Source organism: Tachyglossus aculeatus, chromosome 11 (assembly GCF_015852505.1).
Source record: "Tachyglossus aculeatus isolate mTacAcu1 chromosome 11, mTacAcu1.pri, whole genome shotgun sequence".
Classification (NCBI taxonomy): Eukaryota; Metazoa; Chordata; class Mammalia; order Monotremata; family Tachyglossidae; genus Tachyglossus; species Tachyglossus aculeatus.
In genome coordinates, this window is record NC_052076.1 from 22,811,708 (window position 1) to 22,828,755 (window position 17,048).

The window sequence follows — 17,048 nt, forward strand, 5'->3', positions numbered from 1 at the left end:
TCCTCAGATGGACCATAATCTTGCTCAGCACAAAAGTCCTTAGGTTCTTTAGTTTTTCTAGTACAGAAAGTTTACCGTAATCGTGCTTGCTGCTTAATTTTTGGAAGTGTTCTATGAGGTAATACTGTTGGGCAGTATATTGAACTCTTTGGAACAAAGGGACTATTTTGTATACATCCAAATCTTAAAGGCAAGATTGATAAATCACTGCCCTGTCTCCCACACCCCCAACTCCCAAGGCTACAAGATGAGTCAGCATCCCAGATGTTTAAACTATCAGAGCAAGGAGGGGACTGGAGTGTCTTTGTACACCCATAGTTTGGTTTCAGTTTCCCTGGGTGAAGAGATGCCTGAGTCAGAGGCAGAACCCCTTTGAGGCAGCCAATCAATCAATGGTATTTATTGAGCACTTACTGGGAGCAGAGCACTGTACTCAATGGGTGGGAGAGTACATACAACAGAGTTGGTAGCCACATTCCCTTCCCACAACGGGCCAGGAATAGCACTTTGGGTGCTAAGAAATGTGAGTTTCCTCAGCCTTCTCCACTGTCCTAGCCCTCCTGGGAACCCTTCTCCTCCAGCAGATCTTCCCTGCCCGATTCTCAGCACCCCAATACATGGCAGCCATTCACCGGCCTCCTGCCCTTACGTATGTACAGATCTAGTGATTGATGGCCAGGAAATGGGGCCTCAGTTTCCTCATCTGTTCCTATCCCTGTTGTCCCTCCTACTTTGGCTGGGAGCCCCATGTGAGGCAGGGAATGTGACAGACTTGATTATCTTGTATCTACCCCTGTGTTTAGTTCAGCGCTGAGCACATTGTAGGTGCTTAACAATTACCATCACTCTTATCATCTCCACTGGTGCTTTGCAAAGTGCTGGGCATGGAGTAACAGTAGAACAAATATTATTTTCATTGTTATTGTCCTACTTAGACTGTAAGCCCCCTGTGGGGCAGGGACTGTGTCCAACCTGATTAACTTGTCTCTACTCCAGCGCTTAGGGCAGTGCTTGACACATGGTAGCCATTTAACCAATACAATAATAATAATCTTCAGCACCTAGGTATATTCAGTATTGCTATGTCTATCTTCCCAGTTAGACGGTGTCCTCCTTGTGGGCAGGAAACATGTTTATTATGTCTGTTGTGTCTCCCAAGCGCTTAGTAAAGGGTCTGCACTCACTAATCGCCCCAGTAGTTAACATGATGACTACAAGGAACTTGTGATGCCTTTTCGAGAAATTCTTAGGCCAAAGTGTCTTTCCAGTTCCCCTGCAAATGCTATCTTGGCCTTGTATCTAACAGAGGAATCCAGGCTCAGCGGCGAAAATTAACTGTAGTTGCTCATTACTGAGTTTGGGTTTACTTATTTTTGGCCAAACCATTTCCCCGATCCTGTAGAAGTTGGGCAGGAATGACAGAGTCCTCTTAGCCAGTTCTCTGAATACATTTCCCCCGGCCCCAATCTACAACGCCTCCAGTTTTCAGGATTCGATTAGTTCTGAGCAGAGACTGCTTAATGTGTCAAACTCATAGGATGGCTCTGTCCTTTGGTAAGGAACCAGGGAATGTTTCAAGGGTGGCTAGAGTTGCAGACATCTCTAGGGTCGAGGAAGGCCCTGTCAGATTTTATACCGTTGTTCAGCTTGATGGACGGCCGTCCTGAACATTTTTGAGGCCTCCACAGTTTCTTTTGAACTACACTAATGTCTTTCTCAGAGTCACATAAACACCTCTGTGTGCAAGGCGAGTACAAACCTGAATCCAAAATGACTTTCCCTTTACCTTAACCCTTGGGTATTCACACCCCATCTCAGAACACTTCTAGACCTGTCTTTGAACTGTATTGCTTCCTCCGGCCTTTGATTTATTTTAGAGTCTGTCTCCCCCACCTGTTTGTAAGCTCCTCGAGGGCAGGGATTGTGTCTTTGAAAATTGACATGATTGATTGATGGATTATTAATGATTGGGCTCTTCCCGAATGCTTAAAACAGTGCTCTGTACAGAGTAAGCACTCGGGAAATTGAGTGAGACTGGGATCATACTGGGCCATTGAATTATTGAGGAGAGAAGCGAGTGCAAGGAAGGGAAGGAAAGGGATAGGGTACCTCACTCCCTCTCCCCACCCTCCTGTCTAGGTCATCTATGCAGTTGGCTATGTACCCCCTATCTGTAATTATGTTAATCTCTCTCTCTCTCTCTCTTTCTCTCTCTCTCTCTCTCTCTCTCAAATGTAAGCTTCTTGTGGGCAGGGATCATGTGTACCAATGCTATTGTATTGTAATCTCCCAAGTGCTTAAAGTAATGCTGTGTGCACACACTAAGTACTCAATGAATGCCTCCGATTGATGGATTAAGACAACCCCTTCAGATAAAAGAATTTAAAGAGCCAGGACAAGGAGGAGAAACTGGCAAGCACCAATCAAACAATGGTATTTATTGAATGTTAACCATGTGCAGAGCATTGTACTAAGCACTTGGGAGAGTTCAGTACAGTAGTTGGTAGTCATGTTCCCTGCCTACACGGATCTTCCACTCACTGCAGCCACAAACTAAACTAATACTAATAATAGTAATTATGATATTTGTTAAGCGCCTACGATGTGCCAAGCATTGTACTAAGCGATGGGGTAGATACAAGATCATCAGGTACCACATGTAGAAGGGAGAATAGGAATTGAATCTCCAGTTTACAGATGAGGGAGCTGAGGCCCAGAAAAGTGAAGTGACCTGGCCAAGGTCACCCAGCAGGTGGTAATAGTAATAATAGTAGTATTATTCTAGACTGTGAGCCCATTGTTGGGTAGGGACCGTCTCTACATGTTGCCGACTTGTACTTCCCAAGAGCTTAGTACAGTGCTCTGCGCACAGTAAGCGCTCAATAAATATGATTGAATGAATGAATGAATTTGCTAAGCGCTTACTATGTGCCAGGCACCGAACTAAACGCTGCAGTGGATATAAGCAAATCAGTTTGGACACAGTCCTTGTCCCACATGGGGCTCACAGCCTTAATCCCCATTTTACAGATGAGGTAACTGAGGTCCGGAGAAGCTAAGTGACTTGGCCAAGGTCACCCAGCAGACTAGTGGTGGAGCCGGGATTAGACTCTCGGCCTCTTGCCTGGGTCTGACCCAGAAGAGGCCACGTGTTCCACTGCCCATGGACACGGTCCTCCACCAGTGGACTGCCAACCCGAGGGGACCGTCTGCGAGGCCAGCAGCCCCAGCATACCACCGTCCATGCAAACTGCAGTGACTAGTCATCCTGCCAGTGAGCTCTGCTTTCTCTGTGCAGACCACTCTATTCATTGTCGTATTTATTGAGCGCTTACCATGTGAAGAACACTGTAGTAAGCACTCGGGAAAGTACTGTACAACAATAAACAGACACATTCCCTGCCCACAGTGAGCTTACAGTCTAGAGGGATAATAATTGTGGTATTTGTTAAGTGTTTCCTATGTGTCCGACATTATACTAAGTGCTGGGTGGATAAAAGCCAATCCGGTTGGACACAGTCTCTGTCCCACAGGGGGCTCATAGTCTCAATTCCCATTTTACAGATGAGGTTACTGAGAGTCACAGAGAAGCAAAGTGACTTGCCCAAGGCCACACAACAGAGAAGTGGTGGAGTAGGGATTAGAACCCATGAACTTCTGACTCTCAGGTCTGTACTCTGTCCAGTATGCCAATCTGGAAGAGCACGATCACTAATAATCAGTGACGTCAATGGTAATAGACACAGTCCCTGCCCTCGAGGAGCTTTCAGACTGGGTGGGGAAGTGGGCTGTAAAATAAATTCTGTCCCATCAGACTAGGAATAAGGATCACTTTCCCACAAGGAAAGTGGATCAGTATCATTGGTCTCGAGTGTTGAAGATGCTCGCCAGAGCTGATTTTGCCCACTGTGACTGTCCACCCAAAGAGCAAAGGTGGATGGGCTGAAATCAGCTGCAGTTTTAGGCTTAGTGTTACAGTGGGAAGAGGAAAAAAAATTGGATCTTTTTTCGCCAACTCATGTATGCTTCCCCCGGTGAAATTTCCACTTCAGCTAGAAGGGAATGTATCTTTAGAAAGGTAATGGGGATTTGGGCTGATTTTGGAAGCTTGAAGACCCCTTCCTAGTTTTATATTATTTTATAGTTCTCTAAGTCGAATTTGGAGTGTTGCCAGAGTGGTTCCGAGTCAGCTACCTGTTCTTTCTTTGCATTTTCTACTCTGCAGTTTTTATTGGAAATGATAACTTAGGGACGGGTCAGTATAATGGATTAATAAGCAGAATTTTATTTATAGCCGCCCTCCTTGAGAACATAATGGTCAGGAAACACCTAGAAATGTGAGACTGCTTTGTGGCTACAGTATTTCCGTGTATCACTGAAGGGCTTCGTTGGAAGAGACACATTCAGGTATTATCTGAGAAACAGCATGACCCAGTGGAAAGAGCCTGGGCCTCTAGCGTCTAATCCTGGCTCTGCTTGCTGTGTGACCTTGGGCAAGTCACTTCACTTCTCTTTGCCTCAGTTCCCCTGTTCTCCCTCCTGTTTAGGTTTTCAGCCTCATGTGGGACAGGGATTGTGCCACTTGCATCTACCATCTGCCTAGAACTGTGTTGGACACATAGTGCTTAACAAAACCACTTGAGGGGACGTTCACTTATAATCGTACGTCCGGCTGAAAAGGCCAGCGTGGGTCCCAAGGCTCCGGCCACAATGTGCACAGGTTGAGTACATGTATGCCCGTTGGCTGGTGTGAGAGTACCGATCCGGGGCCACCCCCGGGGGTGGGCCAGGGGACGGGGGCACCGGGACCCCCTTGTTGGGTGGGAACCGTCTCCATCTGTTGCCCATTTGTAATAATTATACCAGTAAGACTCTCTGATAAGCGCTTACTATGCTCCCGGCACTGTTCTAAGCGCTGGGGGCCGGGGGGAAAAGATACAACGTGCTCAGCTGGTCCCGGTCTTCACCCCCATTTTTGCACGTATTTATTACTCTATTTTACTTGTACATATTTATTCTATTTTGTTAATATGTCCTGTTTTGTTGTCTGTCCCCCCCTTCTAGACTGTGAGCCCGCTGTTGGGTAGGGACCGTCACTGTATGTTGCTGACTTGTACTTCCCAAGCGCTTAGTACAGTGCTCTGCACACAGTAAGCGCTCAATAAATACGATTGAATGAATGAATGATCAAGGTTTAGGCTGTGAGAATTCCCAATCGTCGGTTCGCGCCCCAAGGCTTTCTCCATCTGGAAGTTGCAGGGGCGGCGGGGCGGCCGTAGGAGTGACGGCTCAGTCGGCGGTCAGCCGATTGATAGTGCTGCGGTTCAGTGAGTCTGATCCTTGCCCTGCTGGGGAAAAGGCAGCTGGTCAGCTGTGGGTGCCTACCATGTTTCTGGGTCTTCTGGCTCCTGGAGCTTCAGCCTCACCCACGTTTCCTGCCTGGTACCTCTCCGGGCGGGGCAGGGGGTGGTGCCACTTTCGTTTCTCAACTGTGGAATTTGATGTGAACGCAGGATCGCCAGCACGGTGTTCCCTCAGTCCAGGGGTCCGGGTCCACGATCGATCCGTCGGTTCCATTAGAGGGAAGGAATCAGGAGAAGGGAAGCCGAACAGAGAAGCCCATAAGAACGGAGTTTGCCGCTTTAAGGCATGAGGCGCTGAGAGTTTTTTTGATATAAATTGTTCCCAGAATCCATGTCACAGCTCCTTATATGGTACTGCCTTCTTCCTCTTCGTTGCTATGACAACAGCAGCACTGCACCATTCATCAGCTCTGGACCTGGGCTGCATTGCTCGCCTTTCGTGTTACTCCTGAATGTTAAGGAGAGCATCCGTGAATCATTCACCCTGCTCTACTGCGCCATTCCAAACCTGTTTCCTCCCGGCGGCTCGCTCGAACCGGGAAGGGAGAAGCAAACTGCGACATAGAGAGAAACTGTGGAAAGAAGACTTGATTTTCCCCGAGGGCGGCGTATAGCCTTCATTTTCTGCAGTGTTCTGGAAAGAGGACCGTCTCCTGCCCAGCAGTCTGGTGGGGGCTGGGGGGTGGTTACGGGGGCCAGGGGGCGTCACTCGGTTACCTTTCCTGAAATCGTCAAATGATTAAAAGACCGCCTGCCACACTGGACGTGTAAAAGAAGCCAGGGATGTTGCCAGAGGGAGCCAGCCCCTGAGGGAGTATCCTTCGGGTCTTCGGGACCCGGCTGCGAGAGGTTTCACCTGTAACAAGCCCCCTGGGCTCTGGAGGGGAGAGAGAGAGAGGGGACGAGAGAGAGGGAAAGAGAGACCAATATCTGTGGGGCACTGCCGACTCATGAGGAGCTCTGATGGCAGCAGTACCTGAGAATGAGGAGCTCGTCCAGGGAGCGGGAGAATGATCCCACGCTGGCGTCTGCCGAGGAAGGAGAGCGGAAGCGTGTGAGTAAGCTGATGGGCGACCGTGCACTTTGCGGGGCTGCTAGCCTTCTGAGCCACGATCGCCCTCCCCGATGGCCCTCTGCGAGCTCCGGAGAGAAAGATCCGTGCAGACACCGAGAATTTGACACTTGCGGTTTCCAGGGCAGCCATTGAAAACGGGCACTCCGAATCAGATGCCTTCTGCTGAAATCATTTGTTTTGCTGGAAGTCGTCCTGTCTTAGATGCCCGGCTCCCCCTCTCTGGAAACATTTCTACCTCTTGAGATTTCCATCGTCAGGTAAGGTGGTGACTTCTTTAGAGACCAAGGACAGCCAGAGATAATGGACAACTTCATCGTTTTACTACCGTCTTTGATAGTCAGATTAGTATACCAAGTGGCAGCATCTTCACAATTGAAGAATTCCTTTTGATTGCCCTATTGAAATCTACAATTCTCTAGTAATTTTGGATGCAAAAGCTACCCCCCCCCCCCCCCGCCCCGTGTGTAGATTCAACAACTGGAGGGTTGGAAAATCAATAACCTAGCTTGTTTGTGGGCTGTTTTGTGGGGGTGGGGGAGGAGAAGTGGAGGGGAGCAATTGTTTTAAACTCTCACACCCTGCTTGGTGGTGGTATACTAGGGGCCTCGATGTCAATTGCATTTCTCAACTGCTGGGTAATGACTACCAGGGATGAGATTGCAGTTGCAGAAATGAGACAGATTTCTACAGAAGCACAACATTTGTTCCTGACTTGGATTTTGCCTTTCCTTTTCAGTTCTCAGGCCTTACCAAGCCCTCAGTATGAGCGATAAATCTGGGGTTTTTTTTATTGTTTTGTTTTTTTCCCAGACAAGATGATTTGAACTGTGGCCTTTTTAGTCTATCCCCACAAAATCACTTTTCATCTAGGCTTGGGCATTCTGTCTTCTCTCAATAGCTCATCTGTTTGAACTGAACTGTTGTTGTGAAATTCATGTTGATTCAGAGAATGCAGTCTGTAGGGAAGCTGCCCTGTTCCTTACATATTTATGTAGACATTTGATTTTGGAATTGTGCCATTGCTCACTCCGGATTCCTAGCGCCTCATCCATTTTTGGGACTTTCTCCTGGAGAACCAAAGCAGATGCTTTTGCCAGATGTAGGTATCTGCAGACACAGGGAAACAATTTTGGGAAATTCAAGCACACACACATGCATGACTGTATGGTCATTGTTTTTGTGGTTAAGGAATTGTTGCTATTTTGAAGCCCATTTTTAAAGAGATTATGTAAGTGAATTTTTCAGATTTGAAGCCTTCCGGCACAGGAAAATTCTCATTGGATATTAGTAACCTCAGTTTTCTTAAATTTTAAAAAAACCTTCCTGCTTCACCAACATGAACTTGCGTGTACACGCGCACTCAAACACACATACATACACACACACACACATCAAGAAAAGGTATGGGAAGCAGCCTAGTGGAAAGAGCACGGACCTGGACTCAGAAGACTTGGGTTCTAATCCAGACTTTACCACTTACCTGCTGTGTGACCTAGGGGAAGTCATTTCACTTCTCTGTGCCTCTGTTTCCTCTTCCGCAAATTGGGGATACAAAACCTGTTCTCCTTCCTACTTTGACTGTGAGCCCTATTTGGTACCAGATTATCTTCAATATTCCCCAATACTGGGAACCCAGTAAGCACTTACCAAATACCACAATTATTTTCATTACTGTTATTTTTGCATCTGTGCTTCTCCCAAATGATGAGTCCATTGGTTCACACAAGTGGATCAATCTAGCCTTTTGAATGTAGACATCATTTGTAATTCTTACTTGGAATTTTTCAGTTAAATTTCCACATACATCTTGACAACACTCTGCCCTTCTACATTATGGAGGCCCAGTTTTTACTGCTTTGCGCTTGAAAATTGTAGCCACAATCCCTGAGATCGAAGGGGGCCTACGACAGTGCCATTAAACCTCTGAGGTAATCTTTAGAGGAGGCAGTGGCAAGCTTTGATGTGTCCAAGCTATGGAAACCTGAGAGAAACAAAGAGAGTGTGAGCTCCCAGAGGGAGGCGGAGCTGCTGAGACCCCCTTCCTGAATCCATACTGCCCAAATTGGAGGGCTGCCACTCTGAGCCTCACGGTGCCAGGAGAATGCCAGGAGGGCAGGCTGATTAAAGCTTCAGGACTGGAAAGTCGGGGTACTGGTTGGGGGGAGTGGGTGAGGTGTGAAAAAGAGATCCACGGCCAGTTGAGAGGAATTTGGGAACCTCAGCCACATGTGACATTACTGGAACCCTGGGACTGTGGTCAGTGCCTCTGCCATAGCCAGAGGCTCGTGGGTCAGCCAGAATGGCTTCTGCTCTGGCGAAGAGTCCAGGGTAGCCAGTGGCCGCATTAGAGCTGTCCCAGTGTTTGGTAGCTTCCGTGAGTGAAGCAGACTATCAGAGAAAAATGCCTGCTCACCGTGAGTCTTGGGAGTAGGACAAGCTATATTATCTAACAAACAATATATCCCAAAACGATCCACTTGGAACGAATCGGGGTGTGTATTTTCATAACAGAGCAAGCTTATGGGTATCGGCATAGATGTTTTAAAGATCGTCAGGTTCATGTTTAAACTAATGACAACTATGGGCTCTGCAGGCAGTAAGGGCCAAAGCTGAGTTTCTCCTGAACTGAATTTGGTTTAAAGGTTAGCCTCACTCATTTTAAATAGGAGGGAATTGATCATATTCAGCATTTGGTATCATCCCATTTTTTTTAAGGTGAAATTAGATGTCCAGTGACAAATACAGTAAATTTATATGCCTGCTTTGAAATTAAGCACATGTTCAGGCCTTATAAGAAATGAGGCAGTTGATGTAAGTAAGGCCCTAAAGTAATGAAGTGTACTTTGCTTCTCCTTTCCTTTCCCTCTTAAGGTGATTTTCTGTGTCAGGGCACAGGGTGGAGGTTAGAGAAGTAGCATGGCCTGGTGGTCAGAGGACGTGGGTTCTAATGCCAGCTTTGCCACTTGTCTGCTGTGTGACCTTGGACAAGTCACTTAATTTCTCTGAGCCTCAGTTATCTGATCAGACAAATGAGGATGTGGTATCTATTCTCCCTCCTACTTAGACTATCAACTCCTTGTGAAACAGGGACTGTGTGCAACCTGATTATCTTGTATCTACCCTAGTGCTTAGTACAGTGCCTGGCACATAGTAAGCACTTAATCAGTCAATCAATGATCTTAATTGAGTTCTTACTGTTTGCGGAGCACTATACTAAAATGCTGGGGAAAGTACAATATAACAAAGTTGGTAGAAGCAATCCCTGCCTACAAAAGGGAGACTTGACAAATATCACTGATATTGTTATTATTATTACTATTATTACTTCTAGACTGTGAGCCCGCTTCTAGACTGTGAGCCCGCCTTCTAGACTGTGAGCCCGCTGTTGGGTAGGGACCGTCTCTATATATTGCCAACTTGTACTTCCCAAGCACTTAGTACAGTGCTCTGCACACAGTAAGCGCTCAGTAAATACAATTGAATGAATGAATGAATATTATCGTTTGATGCTAGTAAATTTTTATGTTCTTTAAACCATGGCATGGGGAAAGGCTAGGGAAAAGAGGGAGACCGTTAAAAGTGGCCAAGGCAAATGCAACTGCCCAGATCAGAGGGAATTTTCTCAGGCCTGATGAAATCTAGAAACTGAATGATTACTGTTGCATGTCAACCCTGGAATTATGGAGAAACTGCCCTTCATGCTGAGCATGTGCAGGACTAAGCTGTTATCCAAGGACTGACTTTCATCAGTTAAGTCAACTGTTGATTGACTAAACCCTCGTTTCCTCTTCTCCCCCTCCCTTCTGCGTCTCCCTTCCATTTGGATTTGCACCCATTATTCTCCCCTCCCCCTCAGCCCCACAGCACTTGTGTCCATATCTGTAATTTATTTATTTATATTAATGTCTGTCTCCCCCTCAAGATTGCAAGCTCTCCGTGAGCAGGAAATGTTTCTCCCAGCTCTGTTATGTTGTACTGTCACAACTGTTTTGGTACAGTGCTCTGCACACAGCAAGCGCTCCATAAATATGGTTGGTTGATGGTTCAGCTTTTGGCTAAGACTAGGTAATGAATTACTTAGGCTGTGAGAAAGCTTCACTGTCCATTAGCATGAGAACTTGAGTGTCAGGCAGTCGAATTTATTGAATGCTTACTGTGTGCAGAGCACTGTACTAAGCGCTTGGAGCAATACAATAGAACAATGAACAGACACAACCCCTGCCCACAGTGAACTTACAATCTAAAGGGAGAGACAGACATGAATATAAATAAATGACAGATACGTACATAAGCGCTGTGTGGCTGGAAAGGGGGGATGAAATAAAGGGAGCAAGTCAGGGTGACACAGAAGGGAGTGGGAAAAGAGGAAAGGGGGGCTTAGGTAAGGCTTCTTGGAAGAGATGTGCCTTCAAAAACGCTTTGAAGTGTCTGTGTGTGTCTGTGTGTGTGTGTCTGTGTACGTGTGTGCACATGATTGCCTGTGCCTGTTTAGTACCATGTCATGCGCACAGAAGGTGCTGACAAATACACATCGCCTGGCTGTCTGGCTGACTGACTTACTGCCTGGGGAGGGGCCAGGGCTGGACCCGGCAGCCAGGAATCAGGAATCAGTTTTAGGCTAAAGGATTGTGAGTGCCCAGACTGTCGGACTGACTTTGCTAGTGGCAGAATTGAGGCCTCCAGGCTGGGCTTGGCTTCCCCTAGGCTGTACCCCTTTAAGCCCATGATACTCACCCTTCCCACAGTCCCACAACACATATAGACATATGATCCTTCATTCATTAACATCTGTCTCTCTCTCTTTAGACTGTAAGCGCCAAGTGGGCAGGAGCATGTCTACCAACTCTTTTGTGCTCTACCGAACTTTTAGCACAGTGCCATGCATACAGTAAATGCTCCATAAATACCGTCAGCTGACTGATCGCTAGATTTGGCTCCAGGAATCTCAGGCCGGTCACTTGAGACTTGAGGAGGCCGAGAGGGACTTCCTCGGGCCCAGTCTAATCTGATCTCATTTGGTTCCAGAACTCCCAGAGTTCAAAATAGCACAGACAGACTGACCCAGCCTTGAGACTGTTAGTGCAGCAGAGGCCTCTAAATCTTAGGTAGGTAAATCTTACAAGGCAGGCACACACACGTTTCTTTGGACTGAGGCAAAACTAAGTGGCTGTTGTGAATTTTTCCTTTCATAATATTTTGGTGGGGGGTTTTTTCCAGTGATGTTTGACCTTCCCATAATTCTTTATTGATCATGGTTGTATAGGGAGAATTCACTCTGTCTCATATCTAATCTGCCCCTTAGAAGAGTTTATTAACTGAAACCGTGATTGAACGGGAAGGGCCTAAAATGGTAGCCTTGTTTCGTTGATAATGCTTCATAGGGGAAAGCAGCACTCTAGGGAAAACTGTCTTGTTTACACACATATATATATCTCCTTTGAGTATGGTGAGATTCTTTTTCTGAGCACAGGTCAAACTAAAATAAAATAAATAAATGATGGCATTTTGTTAAGCGCTTACTATGTGCAAAGCACTGTTCTACGCGCTGGGGGGATACAAGGTGATCAGGTTGTCCCATGTGGGGCTTACAGTCTTAATCCCCATTTTACAGATGAGGTAACTGAGACTCAGAGGAGTGAAGTGACTTACCCAGGTTCACACAGCAGACAAGTGGCCGAGCCGGGATTCGAACCCATGACCTCTTACTCCCAAGCCCAGGCTCTTTCCACTGAGCCACGCTAGTATGCAAGGGGCAATCTTTTCCATTCTGCACAATGTCAATATTGGCCTTTGCCATCTTTGGCATTGCTATTTTTCATGTTTGCTTTCTATTGCAATGTCACTGTGACCAATCACAATTGAACAAGTGAAGCGTTCATTCATTGTCGTATTTATTGAGCACTTCATGTGTGCAGAGCACTGTTCTAAGCTAACCAACTAACCAAGTTTGGGAGGTCAGAAAGAAAGCTGGTGCTGCAGTCCAGTCGGGATAGGATGAGAGATCATACCAACAAGGTAACAGTTTGGATGGAGAGGAAAGGGCAGATCTGGCAATGTTGTGAAGGTGAGACCGGCAGGTTTTGGTGATGGATTGGCTATGTGGGGTGAATGAGAGAGTGGAGTCAAGGATGACACCAAGGTTGTTGGCTTGTGAGCTGGGAAGGATGGTTGTGCCATCTACAGTGACGGGAAAGTCAGGAAGAGAACAGGGTTTGGGAGGGAAAATAAGGAGCCAGATCTGTCTTGGACATGTTGAGTTTTAGGTGGCAGGAGGACCTCCAAGCAGTGTGGCTTGTTGGAAAGAGCAGGGGCCTGGGAGACAGAGGACTTCGGTTCCAATCCCAGCTCTTGCACTTGCCTGCTGTGTTACCTTGGACAAATCATTTAACTTCTCTGTGCCTCAGTTACTTCATCTGTAAAGGGGGTATTAAGACTTTGAGCCCTTTGTGCCCAACCCAATTATCTTGCCCCAGCTCTTAATTCAGTGCTAGGCACATAGCACTTAACAAATACCACAATTATTATTGTTATTGTTGTTATTATTATTATTATGTGACCACTATCTCTAGGGGTGGCTTATCATCTTATAATGAATTTTCCAGGCATTTCTCCACAATGATGACTATTCTAGGTTTGAACATCTAGTTCTAACTAGGTATCCTGACACAGTAGGAACCAAATGATCCCACTTTGTTGAAGAGAAATCATCATCATTATTCTTATTATTCTTATTACAAAACATATGAAAAAAGGGAGGAAAAAAGCAGCAGCATGAAATTAAAATCAGGCCTCCGCGTCTCTGCTGATAAGGCCAGTGGACTGGGGCTCATGTTGAAACTGAATCCCCTGCCATGATCTGCCCCATTTTAGGGAATCTTTGGGTATATTTGGATTCCTTATAAGATTCATTTTTCAGAACTTATCGTCTCTTTCTAAATCAAAGTTTTATCCTCTTGGGATGCAGCATTAGTGTTCTTCTAAAATGGCTCCATCCTTTGAATTGAACGGTTTCTTCAGAACCTTATCCGCTCTGCCCTCCCGCCTCCATCTCGTGAACACTCGTGTCGTTGGCAGAGGGAATCTGGGCTTCTGTGTTGTCTCCTCCTCCATGATGGCCAATGCCAGCAGGGCCCAGACAGGCCACCCCGAGGGCTCCGGGGAAGGTTGCTCTCCCTCCGGGCAGCCAGTGGCGTTGCCACCATCTTACCAGGCTTCCCCACCCCAACCAGTGTCAGCCCTCCTGGGGACTCGGAACATTAGTTAAGGAGCCTCTGAGTGAGGTTAGAGAAAGGCTTCTTTTTCAGTGAGGGGAATCTGGCTTTTCTCTAAGGGAGTTAACAAGGAGGATGATGATGCAGAAGGTTTTTGAGCTGTTTTGAAGGAAGGTGCCATTCAGAGGATTGTCAGTTTGTGTGGGTGCCCACACATGCTCCTTGGGGGAACTGTTCACGAGCAAGCACCCACAATTCAGTCAGTCATATTCATTGATTAGTGTTCCCTCCCTCCCACCCCCACGCCATCCACCTGCCACCCCACCAATGCATCAGTGGCTTCAATAGGCTGGATTTTTACCGACACAGCAATGACTGTTACCTTCTGCCTTAAGGATTTCTGTGCACAAAAGCTCCTTTGGCAGGGCTGTGCCCCTCTCCACCAGGACAAGGGGCACACGGGAACTACCAGCTCGCTCCTCCTGCCCACACCGAATTCGAATTTGCTCACCCTCCCAACTGCTCTGTGTCATTCTCTTAGAGACTTTTGTGAGTTTTAGTTGGAAACGTGCAGATTCAACATTTATCTGGGTGCACTTTATCTCCTTCCTTAGACACAGTTTTGTGTTTCTAGTATTGCCTTCGACGCTTTGCTTTTTGTTTTCTCAAGTAGCCTGCTCTTAAGAAAACAACTAATCAAATGCCAAGAATGGCTGTAGTTGTTGAAAGACGAAATGTGACAAAGCCTAATGAATGCCTCTCAGTGAAATCCATTCCTGTTCTTTGTTCATGCCCCACGTTCCTTCTCTGGGTCCCCTGTTATTTGTGGACACCAGTGGCTGTCAGTCCCGGCAGAAGATTGGCAGGGCTCCTGTCCTCACTTCCATTCTACCTCACACCTGGCACTGAGTTGGTTGGAGCCTCTGATGATTCTGCGGCTGCCTTCTAAACTGCTGGTAGACGACCTCATTTGCGTTTTTTATTTTGGTGTTTTTTATATTATTTGTTAAGTGTTTACGATGAGCTGGGCACTGGACTAAGTTCTGGGGTAGATCCAAGCTAATAATAATGATGGTATTTGTTAAGCGCTTACTATGTGCCAAGGACCGTTTTAAGCGCTGGGAGTGATACAGGGTAATCAGGTTGTCCCATATGGGGCTCATAGTTTTAATCCCCTTTTTCCAGACGACATAACTGAGGCGCAGAGAAGTTAAGTGACTTGCCCAAAGTCACACAGCTGACAAGTGGCAGAGCTGGGCATAGAACCCGGATCCTTCTGACTCCAAGGCCCATACTCGATCCAGTGGACCAGGCAGCTTCTCAAACAGGATCGATGTGGGGACTATCGTTCTTTTGTGACAGTTGATTCGTCATCACCACTATTATCAGTGGTATTTATTGAGTGCTTGGTATGGGGCTCTGTACAATACAGCAGAATTGAGAGACACGTTTCCCGCCCACAGAGAGCTTACAGTCTGAAGGGGGAGGTAGACAGTAATTTAAATAAATAAGTTAGACTATGATTCCTGCCAACATCAGTAGCCATAGGCTTTGGGAGGTAGCACAATTTCTCCAAGAGCTCTTCCCCACCTAAGCCCTCCTTTCCTCTACTCCCACTCCCTTCTGTGTCACCCTTGCACTTGGATTCTCACCCTTTTATTCACTGCATCCTCAGCCCCACAGCACTTATGTCCAGATTTGTAAATCGTTCATTTATGTTAAGACCTATCTCCCCTTTTAGACTGTAAGTTCCTTGTAGGCAGGGATTGCGTCTACCAGTTCTGACAAGCAGCATGGCCTAGTGGTTAGAGTGTGAGCCTGGGAGTCAGAAGGACCTGGGTTCTAATCCCTCCTCCCCCTGTGCAGAGGTGGAATCTCTGTAGCTGCCAAGAGCATAGTACAGTGCTCTGTGCACAGTAAGCGCTCAATAAGTGTGATTGATCGGTTGATTGAGATGGCTGGACAGACAGCATGAGATCTCTGGAAGCCTCAAGTTGGGGCTGGAGCCTGACTCCATGCTGCATCCACAAGTAAGCTCACTGTGGGCAGGGAATGTGCCTGCTATATTGTACTCTCCCAAGCGCTTGGTACAGTGATCTGCACACAGTAAGTGCTCAGCAAATACGATTGACTGATTGACTTTCTGGCCGACTCCTGGAGGATACACTAGCCTTCGTGATACAGTTTTCTACTTCCTGATCTATTGCTGTGTTGTTGGTGAGAGTGCTGCCTAGGTAACAGAATTCTGGAACCATGCTTAGTTCCCTGTTGCCAGCAATGATTCTCAGTTGTGTGTATGGCTTTCACAATGCAAGCTCATCGATTACACCAATCTCCTCTAGACTGTTTGTAACACCTTCTTGATTCAACCAAATGGCTTACATAATTGGCATGTGTTTCTGGCTGGGTGCCACTCATACTCATATGCATTGGGCAGTTCTTGCACGGGTGTCCGTCTCTGGAGCTACGGGTTGATGCCTGAAGCCTGGGAGTTGGAGGAGTTCCACAGAGGAGCAGAAGTCTATTGTAATGTCTGCATTCCTGTCATTCATTCATTCAATCATATTTATTGAGCGCTTACTGTGTGCAGAGCACTGTACTAAGCACTTGGGAAGTGCAAGTTGGCAACATATAGAGACGGTCCCTACCCAACAATGGGCTGCCCCTTTTTGCATCTTGAGAAACAGCATGATATAGTGGATGGAACCCGGGCCTGGGAGTCAGATGGTCATGGGTTCTAATCCCGGCTCCACCACTTGTCTGCTGTGTGACCTTGGGCAAGTCACTTTGCTTTTCTGGGCCTCAGTTATCTGTAAAATGGGGATTGAGACTGAGAGCCCCACATGGGACAGGGACTGTGTCCAACTCGATTTGCTTGTATCCACCCTACCACTTAGTACAGTGCCTGGCACAAAGTAATCGCTTAACAAATACCATTATTATTGTTATTATTACTATCATCCAGCATAACTGCTTAGAATCCATTAACCAGGCCCAGACCCACTACATATCTTGCGTTCAGTCCATCAGTGGTGGGGAAAGGATGAGGGCAGGGCCCAGGCCCCCTTCCTGGCCCCAACCCCCTCTCTCACCCCGACCAGCCTGCTGTCGGAAAGTAGGCTGAGAAGCTCAGTGAAGTTTTCAGGACAGGCAACATGCACTGGTGTCAGATGCCTTCCTGTGGTCCATGAAAACAGAGCAGAGATCTCACTGGTGCTCCTTGTGCTTGCCCTACATCTGAAATGCTGCCAAGGTCATGTCCAGAATGGTGACCCTCTGATCCAGAGCCACGCTCTGATTCTGGGCAATGATCACCTTTGGGACTCGAGCCGGACGTTTTCTGGGTACGTTCTTGCCAGCGATGGAGAGGTCCAATGCCGATTGCCGCAATCTGGTCTT

The 17,048-nt window shown here is 47.0% G+C and overlaps 1 protein-coding gene across 1 annotated transcript in view; it reads left to right on the forward strand.

Moving 5' to 3' along the window:
- TANC2 (tetratricopeptide repeat, ankyrin repeat and coiled-coil containing 2) overlaps nucleotides 1-17,048 on the forward strand; it is a 375,104-nt gene that overhangs the window by 165,281 nt on the left and 192,775 nt on the right.